We start from the raw sequence: 18997 nt of genomic DNA on the forward strand, positions 1-18997 counted from the left end.
CTTTTGTATAGCAATATGAGATAAACACCAATTATCACCATTTTCTAGATGAGCAAACAAAAAGCTCTGATCACAAAATAAATCATGGGACTCATGCTGAATATACATGATTATGGCATACTCTGTTTTTTTCTTAATTTTTTTACATTTACCCTCAGTACCTAAAAACTAGTGGTTTCTGTATTCAGCTAAAGAAGTTAACAACAGCAGATAAGCACTGAAGCATGTATTTGGAGCATGGTTCAACTGAAAACATACCATGTCCACATCACATCACATCCCTAGTAGACCAGACAGACAGGTTCAGCAGCATGTCCCTGACATTAGCCGGGGCAGTTACTGAATCTGTGGGCAGGGCAACTGAGAAGTCTTATTGCCCTGCACTAAATCTTTCCACTTGCTAACAAACCACTGTCCAGGGATTTTCTGAGCAAGTGGTTATATATGTTATACATATATATATGTATATTTATACACATATACACATAAACGCATACATTCATATATACATATAAATATATATTTGTTATATTATCTGGGCATTAAATTGATCCTTGATGTGCTTTTCTTTCATGAGTTTATCTAATTTGCTTAGTAGGCAGATTTCCTTCTGCTTTTTCTTCAGCTTGGGTTAATGACTTCCATTGTCAATATTATCACTGTGTGTCTAAACAAGATTTTCTGGAGCTGCAGAAAAGAGATCGGTCTATAGATCACTCTTACTTGGCTAAAACAGCATGTAGTGTAAAAGATTTCAAGACAATGGCAGATCTGTTCCCATATTATGATGCAGATTTCAACAGATCATAACAATGCCGTAGCTTTCTGGTTTGTTTAACTAGATTTATAACATACTAACTCCCTTTTACAACAGGAAAGAGAAGCTTGATCTGAGCCAAGAGGCACAAACTGAGTAGATATGAAGGTGAAATGGTCTGAATTTGCCAGTCAGACATGCAGTATGACTGCATCTGCTGCTTGGATGCTGCCTAAATAGGCCAAGATCAAGATTGCAAAGGTTTGATTTTGATCCCTCAAACTAACAAGATCCAGAAATCAAAGTTCATAATAAAATTTAAAATTATCCCATGAAGTTATCTTGTATTTCCACACTGCAATGCATATATATGATGTATGCATGTGTCTGTGTGCACGCTTACACACACGTTCACACTCAAATCCATGTTATTCCCTGCATTTCTATGTCGCACCATTGCACATATACTCTGAAAGAACATAATTGCTAGAAGAAAATAGCACCCATTGGTGCAGAGAACCTATATGCTACTGTTCCCCTTTTCTAAGCAGAAAACACTGATTCACATCTATTTGCCTCATCTCACTGCCCCTTTACCAATGAGGAACTCACCTTACATCCCTACAATGCTTTCCTTGGCCAAGTCTGCAACCCCAGGCAACCCAGCCTTGACTGTAGGCAGCAAAGGCGGCGAGCTCAGCTCAGAGTTTGACATGCTTGGTGCATGTCACATAACACAAGCAACCTGCTAACGAGCTGCTATGTGCTCTCTCAAAGTCACAGCTGCCAGCAACAATTGAGCAAGTGCAGCCTAGCTTTTCAGGATTCCTGCCTGTTGCCCAGGAACCACACAAAGCACTGGAGATTTTAAACAGGTGCAAACAGTGCTTTTCTCCCATGCCTTGTCCTCCAGCACGTCAGACTGCACAGCCTCTGCAATGGCAACAGAAGAACAAGAGAGCAGGAAATGAACTTTCAAAATGTGATCAGAGTTCCTACTGATAACGCAACGCTTTGATGACATGAGAAAAACAGCTTGTACATAGCATTATAGGCAGATGCAGGAAGGCTTGGTCAGGCTTGCCTTCATGAAGACCAGCTTTTTCCAGAAACATGCAGCTGTATCGTAATTCTGGGTTACACATTTTTCTGAATTTGTCAGTATTTCTCACCTGCAAAATATTTTGTTAATGTAAAAGGTAATGTTTCAGAACGTGCAATGATTCAGAACGCGTAATGAGCACCAAAAATAAATGAAAAGAGTGTATTTTAAAGCTTACTTTTACAATAATTTGATAGCTGCATAGGAATTTTTAATGCACAAAACTGTCTTTCAAATAAATGTCTTTAAAAGCATAATACAAATTACGCACATTATCTAATTGTGTGTATGTACAGAAATTATACACGTACCATCTGTTTACAGCTCATTGCTTAACATTATAACCTTGTATGTACACAGCTCAGTGCATAGGTGGTACTGTAGGTAGACAGCAATCGTATATCCTGAACTGAAAATCTGTGAGACAATTTTTAACAGGCTCGTTAGAAAAGACTGCACTAACTCCAGAATGGTTTGTTTTGTCAATATTGCCTACGCTGTGTTAAGGTCATCAGTACGAGTTTGTTATTAGCCACGTTCCCACGTTAGTAATCAGGCAAATTCCTGTTATTTTCAGGCAGAATCTTGCCTGAATTGGAAGGAAGCAGGAACTGGTTAAGGCCATTAACCAGATGGCCACTGAGATCTGGCATTCTAATGTTATGATCAACTGCTAATCTGGTGTCTACCTGCTACTTCCAACAGGTCAAGCCTCGAGCAAGGGTCTTTTGCTATTTGTTCAGAAATGTTACAATGCTGACAGGCATGCTAAGGGCTTCTGTCTAAAATGAAACTGCTTAGATAGGTTTTACCTTCCCTTTTGGATTCAGCTTTCCACTTGGATGTGAGGCTGAAAAGGCTAAAGGGTTCTCTTGTACAGACGCCAACAAAAACAAAGGTAAACTTAGAATTTTCATTAACTGTAAATTACAAGAGCAAACAGAAATAAGGATTGATGTGAGCAACAGGGAATGCTAAAGCTTCACCAAATGTAATGTGTAATGCTTCAACCCAAACATATTTTGGGATGACTGCCAAGAAGATGGGTATAAATGTGGGAGGCTTAGTAGAGTACAGTTTGAGCTAAAATGTGTAAAGTTTTCACTTGTGCTAAGGAAACATTCGTAGCTAGGTAAAAACAAGGCCTTATGAAAAATCCAATTTTACATCTAATCTAAATTTCCCTGGGCAAAGCAACTGCTCTCTTCCTAAACTGATCCTCAAGGTAGCTGGCAGTAGCATATAATTACTGTGGACAGTATTGCCATGGGTTAGGCACTAGCTGAAAATTGTAAAGTCTAAAGGTATCTTATCCAGCATTATATGGTTTGATGTACTCATCTAAACCAGAATTGGAATTACTCATTATGATGCTTTTGTTATTTGGTGATCCAAGGACTTCTGTACCACTACTAGACAGAAATGTTGGCTCTGTCTAACAAATTCTCTTGTGCTATCTTAGCTTGTACTATTATCTATTAGTTCTTTTGATCCAGAATCTCCTTTTAGTGAAGTATACAGCATCCCTAATCATCAGTTTCCCTAGTGAAGAGTAATTACAGTGTCCTACACATTGTTGGTGCTGTACGGGAGAGAGCATTAAATAACCCAAATAATCTCAATTTGTTGCTAAAAATCCCCCAGCAGCATGGTTGAGTTTTGGTTTTCTACTGTCAGAGCTGTGCTTCAACAGTAAGAGTATGAGGTTCTTCTAGCTCAACTACAAGACTAGTTTATGAACTAGGACTTAAGTTTACTTTCAGTGAGATAAACAATGGATAATTCTAGTAAATGCAAGAGGCTGAAGAGTAAAAGGCTAAAAATTCTACAGAAATTTTCAACACAGGCTCATGTCTCAAAATTCTCTCTTTTCTAAAGATACTTTCTTCTTGAGTTGATAGGCTAATTATTTCAGGAAAAAAAATCATCAGTTAAGTTTCTTACCTATTTCTTCTGCATAGACTACAGAAAGCAAACACAGTAATGAAGTTCTAAGAAGGCATCTTACTGGCTATCACTTCACCTTTATTCATGTGATTGGTTCCAAGATCTTGAGGCAGTAACACAAGTTACTTCGTGTTTCTCTGGTTTAAGTGTAAGGTATATCCTTCTCTCTCTGTGCCTGAGATGATACAGCATCTGCAGCTGACAGATACTGACAAGCGTTGGAGTCCCCTTTGTGCACCTCCAGTTCCACAGATATGGAACCCAGAAACTCCTGTTGAAACACAGTACAGGAATCATACTGACAATACTCAATGCATCCCAATACTTGACAAATAAACATGACCCTTTGGGAAAGAGATGGTGACAACAGAAACTTATCCTATTTAAAAGACAATCAAAATCTCAAAAGACACCTCCTATTCATTCCATTGTTCAACATGTAGATCTATTCAGCAAGGAGGGTCGAAGGTGACAAGTAAGCCTAGCAATATATGCACACAATTCTACTTGCCACCAGAATTAATAATACAGCCTCCACTGGTAAGGGAGACTGTGTTGTTCCATTTGCTGGAGAATGTCTTCCTTAAGGCTAACACAGGCATGAGAATGGTGAGAACATTTAGGAAGGACTCTAACATAAATGCAGGTCAGATTTGTTGCCAGCTACTCAGGGGCAGGCAAAGACATTTCTTAGGTTATACAAGAACAGGAAGTACACAGTGTGCAATAGAGTTTAATAACAACAGTGGTTCAAAACACTCTCTATAAACCCTAAGTAAGGATCCTAGACATTCTAGAATAGGCCAGGATTCAGTATTCTGGCAACGACCTCAGGGTGAAGTTACGCTCTCTGTAAATCGAAACTTTCCTTCAAATTGCGTAAGTGTGTGCACCTCAGCAAAGCTTTGAGGAGTCTGAAAGAAGAATGTATCCTTTTCTGCAGTCAATTCTGTAAAATAAGAAACTGGATTAACTAGAGTCTTCACTGGTGCCAGCCAGACCACAAAGTGTACCATCAACACTCTGTTTGTAAGGTAAAAGCTATTGTAATTTTAAAAAATATCAATTATACATCTTGGCTCAGAAATACTATAACCTGACTTCAAATTTCTTACAAACTGTGTCTTCTTACACCCCTAAATAATACGAGAATAAGAAACATCAGATTACTTTCTAGGAGATATTTACAAAACTCTGGGATATTTCAAGAAGACACAAGCTAATATTATTATTCTGAATAGGACTACAAGCTGCCCTCCATCCACAGCACCATACAGGCTGTCAGTTTTGTAGTTAAGATGCATTTTGCAGCAAGACTTTACTGTTCTTTCAAGTGCACTGTACTGTTAGTTGTTGTCACAATTATTTATAACTAGGGACATCCATCTCCTACTAACCTTCTGTTCTGGTCCAATATACAGGAAACAGTATTTGAAGCATTGAAGTACATTTATAAGAATTTCAATTCAATATTTTTTAGCTAGATTCTGCCCTCTGGTTTTGACTCTAATTCCAGGCAAGTCAAAGATGGTATTCAGCCTTCCTCTCTACTGTGGGGTTTGTGTGTTTGAAAATTTAATTTTGATAAAAGGTCAGGATAGTAAATGAAGATGTTCAGCTGAAGAAAAGTGTTTTTTAAGAGACTTGAAAACATGAGACCACTAGTTGTGTTTCTTTTTAAAGTGTATCATAAAGGTACTGTAGCATTCTTTATTTAACACAGAGAGGCAGTGGAATAGTGCATGAAACGCTCAATGCCAAGAAATAATCTATCCTTAGTTCAGCCATGAATTATCCTACAACCTTGAGAAAATTACTTAACTGTTCTATGTTTCAGTTTCTGCATCTATCAAATCTATCAAGTGAGAACAATGACAATTTGTAAAACCACTCTAAGATTCTTTAAGAAATGTATTATCATTTGGAAACTTGTAAAGTATACTGCTATTTCTAAGAAAAGTCACCAAGAATATAGGAATCAATATTGATTTAAATGTTTGCTGCAATATTTTAGTATTTCTTATAGGTACTTTACAATATTCTCAAGTGTTTCTATGTTTAAGTGAATCAACTACAATTATCAGCATATGGGATTTGAAGATACTACATCCTTTAAGTTCAAACTTACAATCTGTTGATGGAAACACAAATATTTTCAAGGACCTCAGTAGGAGATGGACTGGGTACTATACTTTTTCCTAAGACAGTCAATAGTCCTCCAGCTGAGGTAGCCCCGGATTCTCTGAAAAACATAATAGTTAGCAAACTAAAAGAAAAAGAGATTGTTTTCTGCCTCCTCAGTATTCGTTTCAGCACCTACACGACACAGATGCCACAGAAGACTCACCCTTACTCTGAAGTACAGGAAAATACATCACAGTAAGAAACTGAGTATCATTCAAAGCATCCTTTGAAACTTCTTAAAAAACTGCATCTGAGTTCTGTATTTGTATTGATGTTTTAATGATTAGTCTATTTTCCTGCACTTTTGGAGGGCAGAACAGCAAAGTCGTTACATGTTTAAACTCCACAAACTTTGCAGGCCTTAGATTTTCAAATACTTCTATTTCTGAAAGCTTATCCTGCTTAAAAATATATTTGTAAGGTGTAATCCAAAAATGGCTGCACAAACGTATTGTAGGTCAAATTCCAAGTCATCAATCAGTTGTTACAGTTTTTAAGGTAGGGATTTTAGTGCAGAAGCAAAGCGTTTCCTCAACTTCATATTACAAGAGTGGATCACAGAATTTCTTAAATAACTACATTACAGATGGGACCAAACGCGGAAACTGCAAGGCCTTAAAGATTATATTCTCTGGACAATGTTAACAATCAAAACCAAGATACCAGAACTGGGGATAGCTCACAAGTTTAGAGACAGCACTTATTAGAAACTAAATGCTAAAACAGTTATATTACTGAGGGAGATTCTACAGCTATTTCATCTTTAGAAGTATTTTATTCACTAACTTGGTAATACAGAGAATTTCTATCCATCAAGTTATACAATCATATTTATAGCAGATAAAAATTTACAAGCATTACGTTAGGTACAGTTACCTTATCTCCAAGTTAAAAAAAAAAATTTGAACACAAAGACAGCAAACTGGATTTTTATATTCTTATCAAGGTTAATATACTTAAATTCAAATAGGACAGCTAGATGACAGTTACAACAGAAACATGTGAAATTCCCCTCATTTTTAGGTGTGATTAAGAAAGCAACACCAGAAATATAGGCAAAAGTGAAAAAATAGGGTCATCTAAATTAAAATTATGTTTTAAAAAAATATGGTCCCAAATCTATGGTAGATCTGCGAGGAGAGATTGCCAACTAGAAGAATGGGAGCGAGGTGGGATGCTCACAGATATTTAAGAGCATAAAGTGTGGAATAGAGTGGAAGAGCAGGAATGTGCCCACACAGGCTGTGTTAGAGCTCCAAATGTCTCCAGCTCAAGTGACTAATGTGAATGTGCAAAGAGACAACCACTTGAAGCAGAACTTTTTACTGATTAAGTCACTACCATAAATCTCAATATGTTCCCTGCCATATTGGCAGCCTGTCCCTTTATTCCTTTTAACTGTGGGCCAGATCCTCAGCTGGTATAAGCTGGCATCGCATTTTGTTGCCTTCAGTGGAGCTAAGCCAATTGATGCCATCTGAGCATCTGATATTATATTTCTGTAGCAGTGAAAAAATGATACACTGGCATTAATTACTACATAGCCACGTCTCATAACCTCATGGCAGGGGTGGAAAGACTTCTCATTTATAGTCAGCAGTCAACATACAGAATGGAAGGGTCAATTGGTCATTCCAAGCTCAGTTTGATGGCTGTAAAGTTACTAGTCATTCCAAACACAGAAGAAATCCCTTTTAAGTTTCCTATGTGATTTAAATACTTAAAATTTGTTAACTCACGGGCATGTAGTAGCTACAGTATGTCCTTAAAGCACCACAATCTATTGCATCAAAAATGCAATGGATCTGACATGCAGAAGAACAGGCAACTGAGACAGACAAAAATTTGTTTAACTGAGAATCCCAAGTCCCACTGCCAACAGTAAATGCTAAGGGAAAGAGGGTAAGTACACTTTCATCTGTAAGCATTCTGCTACAAACTAACAGCATATCAGAGATGCAGACACAGACATTTTTCAGTTTTGATATTCTAATAGAGAAGGTGGTCGGGGTTTTTTGGTTCAGCAAAGGAAGAAATGGAGCACAGGACTAATTACAGACTGCACAGTAGTTTGGACTAGCTTTTACAATGACCTGACACTCATAGTTTATACTCTTTGTGTAAAAAGCCCATATGTTCCATTTCACTGCAGAAGGAAATAACAGGAAATCATAACACCCAAATAAAACCCTTCTTCTCCAATGAAATAACACTTCCTACTTTCACTTTTTCAACACAAAAACGTGTAGGTTGAGACTCCAAAGAACAAGGGTGGGCTCAGACACTTGGACATCCAGTAGAAGTAAAATAATCTTTTACATCAACATTGTAGAGGTAGCAAAGTGTTCATTAACTCACTTAGCTTTTTGAGGGTTATTGTCAGTGTATTTGAGGGAGGGGTAAATGGGGAGTTATTCTGTGGCACTGAATCTATCTTGGCCTGCCTTAATTTGTATTCCCTGCCCTTCCCAGTATTTCCTCTCATTGATAATTATCTCCTCAGCTCCTAAGTTATTTTGTTTTAAGCACTTCATACCCCCTGGACACTTAATACCGAGATCTTACTGAGCATTAAACAAGTAGATTGCTGTCTTTGTCTTTAAATGGGTAAAATAAAATTACTAGCCTATCAGACAAAAACATACTTATTCTTCACCTACTCATTAGAATTTGCATATTATAGCAGCATGCACATTCCTAACAAGCTTCCAAAATGGGGGATTGGAAGTAAGCAGATTCATTCTACAAGTAAATGTAAAATAAATGGCCTTATGTTGGCTGAAGCACGCCCCAAAATACAGATAGTTTGCTATGGATATAATGTAACTAGTTGATAACAAGCGAAGGCCAAAACATCGGAAGATAAACCCTGGCTTCACTAACTTCAGCAGGCATTTTGCTTGCAGGACAGACTGTGAAATTCAGGGCTTTAGACACAGAAGTGCAGAGCTACTTAGAAACAGGAAGCAAAGCAAGAAGGAAAACAGAGAGGAGAGATTAGAGAAGACAACATATGGGGGAAGGATAAGAGTACCCAGGAAAAGGTAAAGGAATGAATAGGAAACAGGAGAAGCAAGAAACTGCAAGTTTCAGAACACAGCAGTATTTAACATTCCAAAAGACAAGTAACTGAATCTACTCATATCTATCAGGAAAATGCCAGGATGCTTCTGAAGTGTCCTCACAGCCATGCACATGTGCTGTTAGGTTCTTGCATGAGGACACTGACAGAAGCTCTACTATTTTCATTCCAGAGAGCTTTCCACTAGGAACAACTTCAGATAGAGAAATTACAGACTTTCTCTTAGACCTGAGTGTATCTGACTGTGACATGTAAGATCCACACTACAAAAAGGTTTGAAACCTATTACATATCCAGTAGAAAATATAAGAGTATTTCAGACACATTCTGCCTAACTCCAATTTAAACCAGTTGATTAAGAATACGACTTAAATTAACATGAAGAGTATCATCTATCTTTTAAAGCTTGGCCTCCCATTTTTATATTATACTTGGCAGAAATATGTCCATATTCAGTCATTTTGTCTCAAGCCAGTGATGGGATCCAGCTGTTCTGATATTGATGAAAATGAAAATCATAATCTTCAAATACTTCATTTAACTATTATTTAAGAAATATTATTGCTTAAATGAGACACTCCCTTCACAAAAGAATGCTCATGAAAATATATGCCTTACTTTTTTTTTTTAATGGATTTTTTCATGTCTAAATTTAATAACAATCTATAAGTATGTTCAGTCATCCTTACCATAGGGGAAGAAAGTAAGCAGGGAATTTTTGCCTGACAGAAATCCTTCAAGTTACAAAGCTCTTAATTTTGACTTCAGTGGAAATTTTGGCTCAATATGAATTCACAGGATTTTGCCTATGCTTTGCAGAGATGATTGGGATTCAAGTTTATTATTACGTAGATAATTGTTTTGCTAGGATCTCAAAAGCACTCTTAAAAGAACTGAAGGGAATGAGTTTGACAAGAGATCAAAGAGATCAATTATTATTGTGTCCAGTGAACATGAAGTGTCCAGTGGACATCAGCTGGATGGGCAGTAGATGGGAATTAATACCGTTTGGTTTTAGAATGTTGACATCCAAAGTAGAATAATTTATTTCTTTCCCAATAGCATGGTTAGAGTCTATATTCCCATTTCTTATGTAATGGAGCTTTCCTAATATTTATTATTTATCAAAAATACTTGTTTTCAATGTTTCCTCAGGAAGCTGATATATACCCAATTTCAATTTCTAATCAGAAAAAACATGCAGCTGTTACTGTCAGACCAAATGCTGAAATGCTTGCCTGGGATTTAGGCTGTCCACTGTTACAGATGCAATATGACTAAGACTCCCTATGACATTTAGCTGGTAAGCCTGGAAAAGTCCGGCCAGGCACCTTGATAATAAACAGAAATATAAAGGCTATGCAGCCTCATAACTTCCATGTCTCAAGTCTGTTTCTCTGTTTCCTATACACTGACTCTTCTTTCTTCCTTTTGAAAAGATGTGGAAGGGAACCAAGGAAAAAAAGGCTACAAGTCCATAACAGAGTGTTTCTAAATCTCCCTGAAGAAGGAGACAGGAAAAATAACTCCTCAAAGTGAATTCCAGGTGAAAGCTCCTTGCTGCAGTTCTGTAGTCCTAAACAAGAGAAAGGATGCAAATATTTTTTCATGCTGGAAGAACTTAGCCTCTAAATTTGTATTACCTTCATTAAATTGTTCTTACTTTAACCTGTGATTTTGCTAGCTAGTAATAATTTTGGACTGTTGCTCAGAGGACAGACATCTCTTCTCTTTGCTTACTATCTGTTATGACATGTATGTCACTGAAGAATTTAGCCATGCAAATCTTGAAAGTAACTTGCATCTCTGAAGCAAATTTGAAATATTTCTTTCAAATTCTATGCTGTCAGAACTCAGTGAAACTGTGAAAGGCATATGAATATAACATCTATAAAATGTGCAGCTGGCTACACAAAAAGCTGCAAAGAATAAGGGTTACCAGAGCAGGAAAACACTGTTAATTACTAAATATTGTTTCTTGAAGCATAATACTCATACCTAGGAACTACACATTCCTACCTGTAAATCACATCAGTATTACAGGGGTAAATCCACATAATAAGAATACCACTAAATGCTAAATGTTATGCTAAATTTCCACCTTACACATTAAATACTAGTGTACTCAAGCTTCCCCTATGCTTGTGGCTTGGACAGTGCTCTGCTCAGGAAGTTCAGGATAAATCTGTCCTCAGATTATTCTGGTGTGAGCTAGCTCAGCAGAAGACACTTTTATTCTGATGTGGCTCAACCAAAAAAGTACTCTGGACAGATATCCAAGGAAAATACAAAATACCCCCAAACAGCAATCATATCATTAACATGTATTAAAAATTAAAGTATTTACAGGATTAAGCAGTAACAGCACTGCCACGGTAACACATAGTATGGCCTCACCCTGCAAATGTCTCTCATCTGAATAATCCTAAGTGTGTGCAGTCCCTTGCAGAAATTGTTACATGCAGAAAACTATGAAATTTGGAAGGAAACAGATCAAAAAGCTGAAGCACAGAGCAGCGACGTGACTCACTTAAAATTCTACAGAAAAGAAACAGAACTTCATAAATTAAACTGTTTCTGACTTTTGATCTTGTCTGCGGGACACAAGATCTCTCCCATGAGAATAAGTATAACAAAGCAAAAGCAACCCCTCCCTTGACATTTTATTATATTTCTATAATTGTCTCAATATACCAGATCAATTGCATTTGAAAAGGCGGCTATTAAAACATAACTAGACCATCTTTGGAGCCCTAGTTTGTCAATTGCATCAAACAACAATTCTTCTGCAGAAAAGAAATCAGACTGTATTTTTACAATAATTGCGAGTCATTTCTAGGAGAAAAAGGTAGCAACAATACCCAAGGAAATAAAATAACACACTTTTGTGCTTTCCCATCAAACCCGATAGCGGTATGGGTTTAAATCAGTCAGAGGCAGCTACGCATGAGAGATTGCACTCTGCAGGCTCTATCAGTCAGAAGTCAAGGATACACGTCCATGATTTATCATACTTTTCCTGGTAATTAGCTAGAGTGCCATTTTGCTTCCAGTAGCATCACTCAACTTTCTTTTTTTAATTTGGTCTTTTTTTCCTGCAAATGAATTTACATATTTCTCAATCTCTCATCTCCTACTATGTTTTATTTATGAATATAGGCCTTGCTGATGGTAACTTTAATGTGAAGAAGGTAGTAATTAGTGTACCTATCTGCTAAGTTAATCCCTTTCCCACAATGTCTGCAGAGAAGTTTAAGGTAAATAACAGTTTACAGTCAATATTAGGTTTAATTATGCTTAATGAGGGTAACTATCTCTGTTTACTAACTGCACCTAGGTGTGTAGCTCCTATATGAGTTTTTCTCCCAGCCTCATTCCGCACTGTTAATAGTGCCATTGTGCAGGGTATGTGTGGTGCTTTAATCCATAAAACTGCTCCAGGAGAGCCAAACAAGTGAGGCACCTGTTTCAATACAGGTTCAGAGAGAGCAGAATGGCCTTAAAACATTGACAGCTTTGTGTAAGGAGAAAGTTTTACTGTCTCATATTTCACTAGTGCATGCAGTGCACTAGTGAAAAGAGGACAAAACCCAAAAAACCCACAGACATTCCCCAAGCCCTTCCTCTTAAAAAATAAAATAAAATAAAATAAAATAAAATAAAATAAAATAAAATAAAATAAAATAAAATAAAATAAAATAAAATAAAATAAAATAAAATAAAATAAAATAAAATATAGCATTTTTTCTTGGTTTTCAGGGATCATCTACATAAATATTTCCTGTAGGAGTTACTATGTTCTTTTAGCTCATCGAAAGCTGTGTTAACAATTAACACCCTGAATTTACACAAACAAATGAAGACTTCTTGTCTTACTCATATTTTATGAGCAGCTATCTTCCACAACTGAAAGGATTTTAGAGGCAACTGAAGATGACACCAATGATGTCTTAGAATCCTATACTAGTAAAAGGTCAAAAGCAAAGCCTCAGATAGAAACCCAGTTCTACTTCAACTGCTCTCTTTTTAGCATCTCAGCAATGTTGTTACTTCAATCTGCTTCTTCCTAATAGGAAGATCTAGATTTGAGTTTACTTCATTACTTTTTGCTCTAACATTTTCCTTTGTGATTTCATTTATTATTCCCTTAAGAAATTCATGCAATGGGAATTTTTTTCATACATATTTATGACTACCTATGAAAAATGTACCTTTCTAAATCTTTGATTCCCTAGGATGCATGGATTTAGGGGGTTTTGTGTGTGTGCATGAGGGACTAAGTTTGCAGGATAAGTGCTGAAAAACAAAGCTGTTTGATTTCTACTAAGAAATGGAAGTTGTACACACAGAGAAATTGTTCTGTAAGTGGAGAGGTTAGTTCATTTGATTTTTCTAAGGTAGTAAGAAGCGAGTTCTACATTTCATTCATATCACAGAAATGTGACATTTCCTCAGACAAAGCTTAGGGGGTTTATTTTTTCTTTTTTTTTTTTTTTCCCTAGTGAGCACTCTGCATGAGTCTACATGTTCCCCCCTTATCTTTGTCATTGGCAAGACTTCAAGAAAAAAATCTCTGGTTAAAAAATTCTTCAAAAAAGCAGGAAAAACTTTCACTACATCACATTTTTGTTTTTTAGAAACCACCCATTTTACAATTACTTGACTGTCAAACATGCAGTTACTAAAGTAAGATTTTATTTAAAGGCTAAACTCTCTAATGCTGCAAGCTATATCCAGATCAACAAGCTTTGACTATACAGGTTTCAAAATCTAAGCTCAAGGCTTATATGTATTATTCCTACAATGTGCCAAACTAATTCTAACATCATATTACTGGATGTTAGGGAAAAGGTTTCTAAAAGAGAAGTGAGATTTCGTTAACTGATGTCTTTCCCTCTCAACACCATGTTCCAAAAAATGTGATCTCAACATGTAAACACAAGTTTAACTGCTACGTAAAACTGCCAATAGCTACGTAACAAGAAAGAAAAGATACCTATTTTCAAAGTGACAATATTTCCTTCTTTTGCTATTTAGGAAATCAATACTCAGATAAACATGGACTTACTTATGAGATAGAAATTATTTACAGGCACATATATTCTAAAGAAAACTGGAGAGGTTTTGTATCCAAGAAGAGAATAGAAGAGGTCACGTTACTTCTTCAATATAAAGTCCAGCACCTAGATTAATTTAATGACTTAAAATAATACAGGATGACTCTGAGAATCTGGAAAATTTAAGCCGCTCATGATTGCAAGGACAGATTATGGAAAATCTAACCGGAGAATGTAAAGAGCAGTTAATACAACTGGTCAACACCAGGAGAGGGCATATTCAAGTTGCTTCTCCCCTGATGCCACCTTTCAGTTAACAGCATAAACAAAGCTTGGGTAACTGAACATTAATCTATTTTACTAAAGCACTAAAGTGTTCAGTGTACATACACGAGTAACTGTCTCCTCAAAAATCCACATGCAGATCTCCCTAAGAGATAGATGGATGTAGGCATTACTACAGAAATCTCTGCAGCTCCCCTCTCCAGACAACTGGTTGGAAAAAAAGTTCCACACTTTTCTGAAGAGCCTAGGAGGAAGGTGGGCTTGCTTATTTGGATCAGTCTGGATAATAACCAGTTTTTTCACATTGCAGTGTTGCCTCCACACATCTCTCTGCTCAGATTCACCAATTACAATGAAGAACAGTGGGAGGATGAAGATTTTTTAAACTAATTGCAAAATAACTAAAGAAAAGCTATTACTCAAACATAAAGACTTTGAATATGTAAAAATACTATTTTTCAGTCACTCCTAAATGAACTGAATCTCTGCTGCAGTATTAACGTCTTGGCAAAGAGAAAGACACTGTCCCTTGATGACCTCTGAGGTAATGATAAGAGTCTCCAGTCGTGGTGGAGGAGATCACCTGAGAGACATAGTCTGGTGGCGTCCAGAATCTCAAGGTGGCTTAAATTATTATATTGAATTATTATATTGAAATAGCGTGTCTCATGTTTATAGCCCAGTCAAATAGCTGGGATTAGAACATTGTGTTTTAGCCATATACCAATAAAACTGTTACAAGAAACACATAGAACATGTAGATATTGGGATCTTGGGGCAATCTTATCTCATAAAAACCCCCAAACATTTAAATGTACCTATAAACATTATTGTAAAGATATTTAAATTCAGAGGAAGGAAAAAGTCTCAGAACAAAGTTCTGCAAATGACCATAATTCAGACTAATAAAAACTTACATAATTGAAATGTTCTACAAGTGACTAAGTAGCAACATTTCTTGCTTCTTTATTTTCTTCTTCAGTATTGATTTCTTGCCAGAAAAAAAAAAAAAGAGTTTTCAGTTGCTTGTCTCTTAGAAGAGCCTCTGCCTACTTTCATGAATTCTCTGTGCCATCCTTAAGATATGCCTTCGGAAGGCATAGAGACTTGTATAATCCCCCAAGTCCTATTAATATCAGTAAGAATTATACAAGTTTGATTCAAAAGAACCAAAGAGAATGACTAAAATGGCCTCAAAGCTGCTTTTCAGAATCAAAATGGTCTACCTCATCAACTTGGCATTAAAATGTGCTGCTGCCACATGAGTGGTCCAGCTTCCACTGCCGCTGACTTCTTGCTGTCTCTCATTTTGTTGTCTGCTGTTTTATTTGCTGGTACAGAAGAAACAGTGAGTTGGTCTTTTAATGTCCTACACTGCTGATAACACCAAGTTATGCAGTAAGTCTGCTAATCATACTATTGCATAACTCAAGGTTGGTTTTGACTGGAAGGTTTACAAAATGAACGAGGCACGGAGAAGGTGTTCAGTGGCATCTCCACAACATCACCATAGAAATGTCTGATTCAGTTCCAACGGGAAAACAGACATCCATCTATACAAAGAGGGGACAGGGAGAGAAAGAGGGAGATACTGAGACAAAGAGGAAGAGAAAAAAGAAATAGAGAAAGAGGAGAGAAATAAAGGGAAAGAAAGAAGGAGAGAGGCAGGAAGAGGGAGAAGGGGAAAAGGGTTTCACAGTACCACTCAGTGAAAGGTATATATATTGAACTTTTGCAGGACACAATAATGTTCAAAGTTAAAATCTTGTACCTCCAGAGAAAGGATTTAACCCTCCCTTTCAAAATTAGTTCCTTGTCAAGCCAAGTTCTGCTTTTATGGAAGACCAAGTGCCTATTGGGTTTTAAAAAGGCAACAGAATAGAAATCTGACCAGGAGAAGAAGCAAAAAAATTCACTGTCCTGAGCTACCCACTGAAAAAAATTAACTTCCCCAAAACGAACACCAAAGGCATTAAAGATCAGTACTTTAATCTCCCTGGACACCTGAATCTAACACCTGGACAACAAAATTGCTATTATTATTTCCAATGATGGTAAACTGACTCACTGGCACAGAAGAAAGAATTTAAAACCAAATTAAACCAATGTGGCAAAAGTGCCAAGTGTCACCTGTGCCATATCCTCCAGATAATCTACAGTTCAGATGAAGAAGAAAATGAGAATGACTGAAAGGAATCAACCCTGGTATACATTTAAGAAAAACCATTGTGGTTTCATACCTTCCTCTGAATCTCAAAAGACTTCCCTGACATGTACTCTTCACCCATACTTTTTCCCTCCCAGTGAACAGGGACATTGTCTTTTTCATAGGGGAAGTATCAGGTCATGGCCCATGGCAAATCAACATGAATCACTGACCACATGATTCAAACACGTGCTCTAAGAAACCGAATTTTAGCATCCTGAAACTCCACTCTTCAAGTGCTGACCACAGAAACCTGTTGTGCCAGTGTGTTGGTTAAAGAGGCAAATCCTTTCATGTTCATTTTCAAAAATGGTAAAGGAGGGAGAGTAAATCATTACCTCTCTGACTTTTGCTTTTTAAATAGAAAAAACATGCATGCTGGCCTTGCATTGTTAGCTTTACTGGAGTAGGTGCTGAACAACTAAACACATATGCATGAAGATAAACATTAATACACATACACAATGCTGAACTTTGTGTTGGCAGCCAGACTGCAGTAACCCATGTCCCCTGGGCAGAAATCACCTATGAAGGAACAGGAAAGAGTCAGTGTAATAGTTAACTAGCCCAGTGGGATATTATTCATGACAAGTAGAGAAGCAGTAGTGCAGGCTGTGATGCTGGTCACCTTTCCCTCCAGAATACTGGTGGATGCCTGGAATCAAATTCACTATTGAAAAAACCAGCAAATGTGGTGTCAACATAAGAAAGAAGCTGAATTTTTTCTCTTGGAGTTTGCATATAAGGAAGACTTCTGCAAGTGCAGAGATTTCCCGTGAAGCTTGATGTTGAAAGAATATGATAGATTCAAATTTATCAAATATGAATGCATAGGTTTTGGTAAGATTATTAAGGTTATTGGTATCACATCAAGGCAATTATTCCCTATAAAGCAGAAGCAATTAACTCCTATGGCAACTGGGAAGTATCAGTGTTGATAACTGCAACCACAGCATGAGGACTGCAACAGATGGTTAAAGAGCATCCATTTAGGTGACAGACCAAACCATGAGTCTTTCACCTATAGCAATCAGGGAAAATCCCAAGTCATCATGGCTGATCCACCTCCTTCGATGCTTTTACCCTGCAGTCTCCCACAAGGTCCAGAAACTCTTTCAAAACACTTTCAAATCTTTCAAATTCCTTTATAGTAGAGCATTAAAAGGAACATACCACAACACCCACTATATTTCTTTCACTGCTATCTCAGTCAGCATTTTGCACAGGGGCAATACACTACTACCTGGACTTCAGCTTGAAAAGACAAATTCCATCTGGGTTTTTTTGCTAGCTTTCAGTGATTTAACTTCATCAGCCATTGCAGAAATGACAATCAAAAATTCAATTTAATTTTTTATTTTCCAACAAAAGCATTTGCTTCTTATTTAAGAAGGCCTTGAAATAAACTATTTAGCAAAAAAAACCCAACCAAAAAAACCTCCAAAAAGCAAATTTTTTCTTTCAATAAAACCACTTTCCCTCTGAAAAGGTTTGCTCTCTGTGTGGATTATTCATTTACTTTAATTATTTTTGAAGTGCCTCGGTTTGAGTGGGTAGGAGTTAAGTATCCACAACACCAAAGTAGGTCCTAGAATTAGTTGCTGTAAACAAAATGTTCTGCAGTGGCCTAAATCTGCACAAGCAGTAAGCCCTGAGTGTTTTGCAAGTCTTTTTCCACAAAGAGTACTTTGGGGGACCCTGAAAGCTATAGGACCCAGGTCCCTGATCATGTATTATGGGACTTACATTGTATCTTTCCAATCAGGAACACACAGAAATCCTTTTCCTCATTTTGCAGGAAAACAAAAATGTTACTCTTATTTATATGTGGATAACAAAATCCTACCTGGAAGAGGCTGTAAATAACTAAAGCATCTGACCAGAACTTTTAATCTGTCATAGAGGAGGATTTGTTAGGACACAGTGGCCAAGCAAAATAAGAGAAGGCAGAGAGACAGAACAACATACACAACCAGGCATGTAATCAAAAACAAAAAACGATCTTTCATAACCTCTCAAATCACAGTTCTCTCTCACACACACATACACTGCACAGATACAGGAGTACTTAAGTTGTTACCCTTTGTTCAATGTTTCCAGTCCGGATAGCTTTCTGGTTAATTAGGTACACACACTAAAAACAACAACAAGAAGAAAACAAGCCAAAAAAGCCCTAGGAAAACTTAAGATAGAAGCGTTTGGACATAGTTATGAGCACACATCCACAGAGAGAAGAGGAGGAACTGAATCTGGGGAAAATACACAAGATTATCACTTTATAGGCAGTGGGCACTGAGTGGAACAAGGATTCCAAAAATAAACACATCTAACATTTAAATCTCAAGCTGTATTTTCAGTGACACCCTTTCTGTCATGA

General features: G+C 37.0%; 1 protein-coding gene across 17 annotated transcripts in view; it reads right to left on the minus strand.

Moving 5' to 3' along the window:
* The window catches only part of ZBTB20 (zinc finger and BTB domain containing 20), a 476987-nt gene that overhangs the window by 367064 nt on the left and 90926 nt on the right, over positions 1 to 18997 (minus strand). The window lies entirely within an intron of this gene.

This window comes from Myiozetetes cayanensis, unplaced genomic scaffold (genome assembly GCF_022539395.1).
Source record: "Myiozetetes cayanensis isolate MyiCay16 unplaced genomic scaffold, myiCay2020 scf5-8, whole genome shotgun sequence".
NCBI classification, from domain to species: domain Eukaryota; kingdom Metazoa; phylum Chordata; class Aves; order Passeriformes; family Tyrannidae; genus Myiozetetes; species Myiozetetes cayanensis.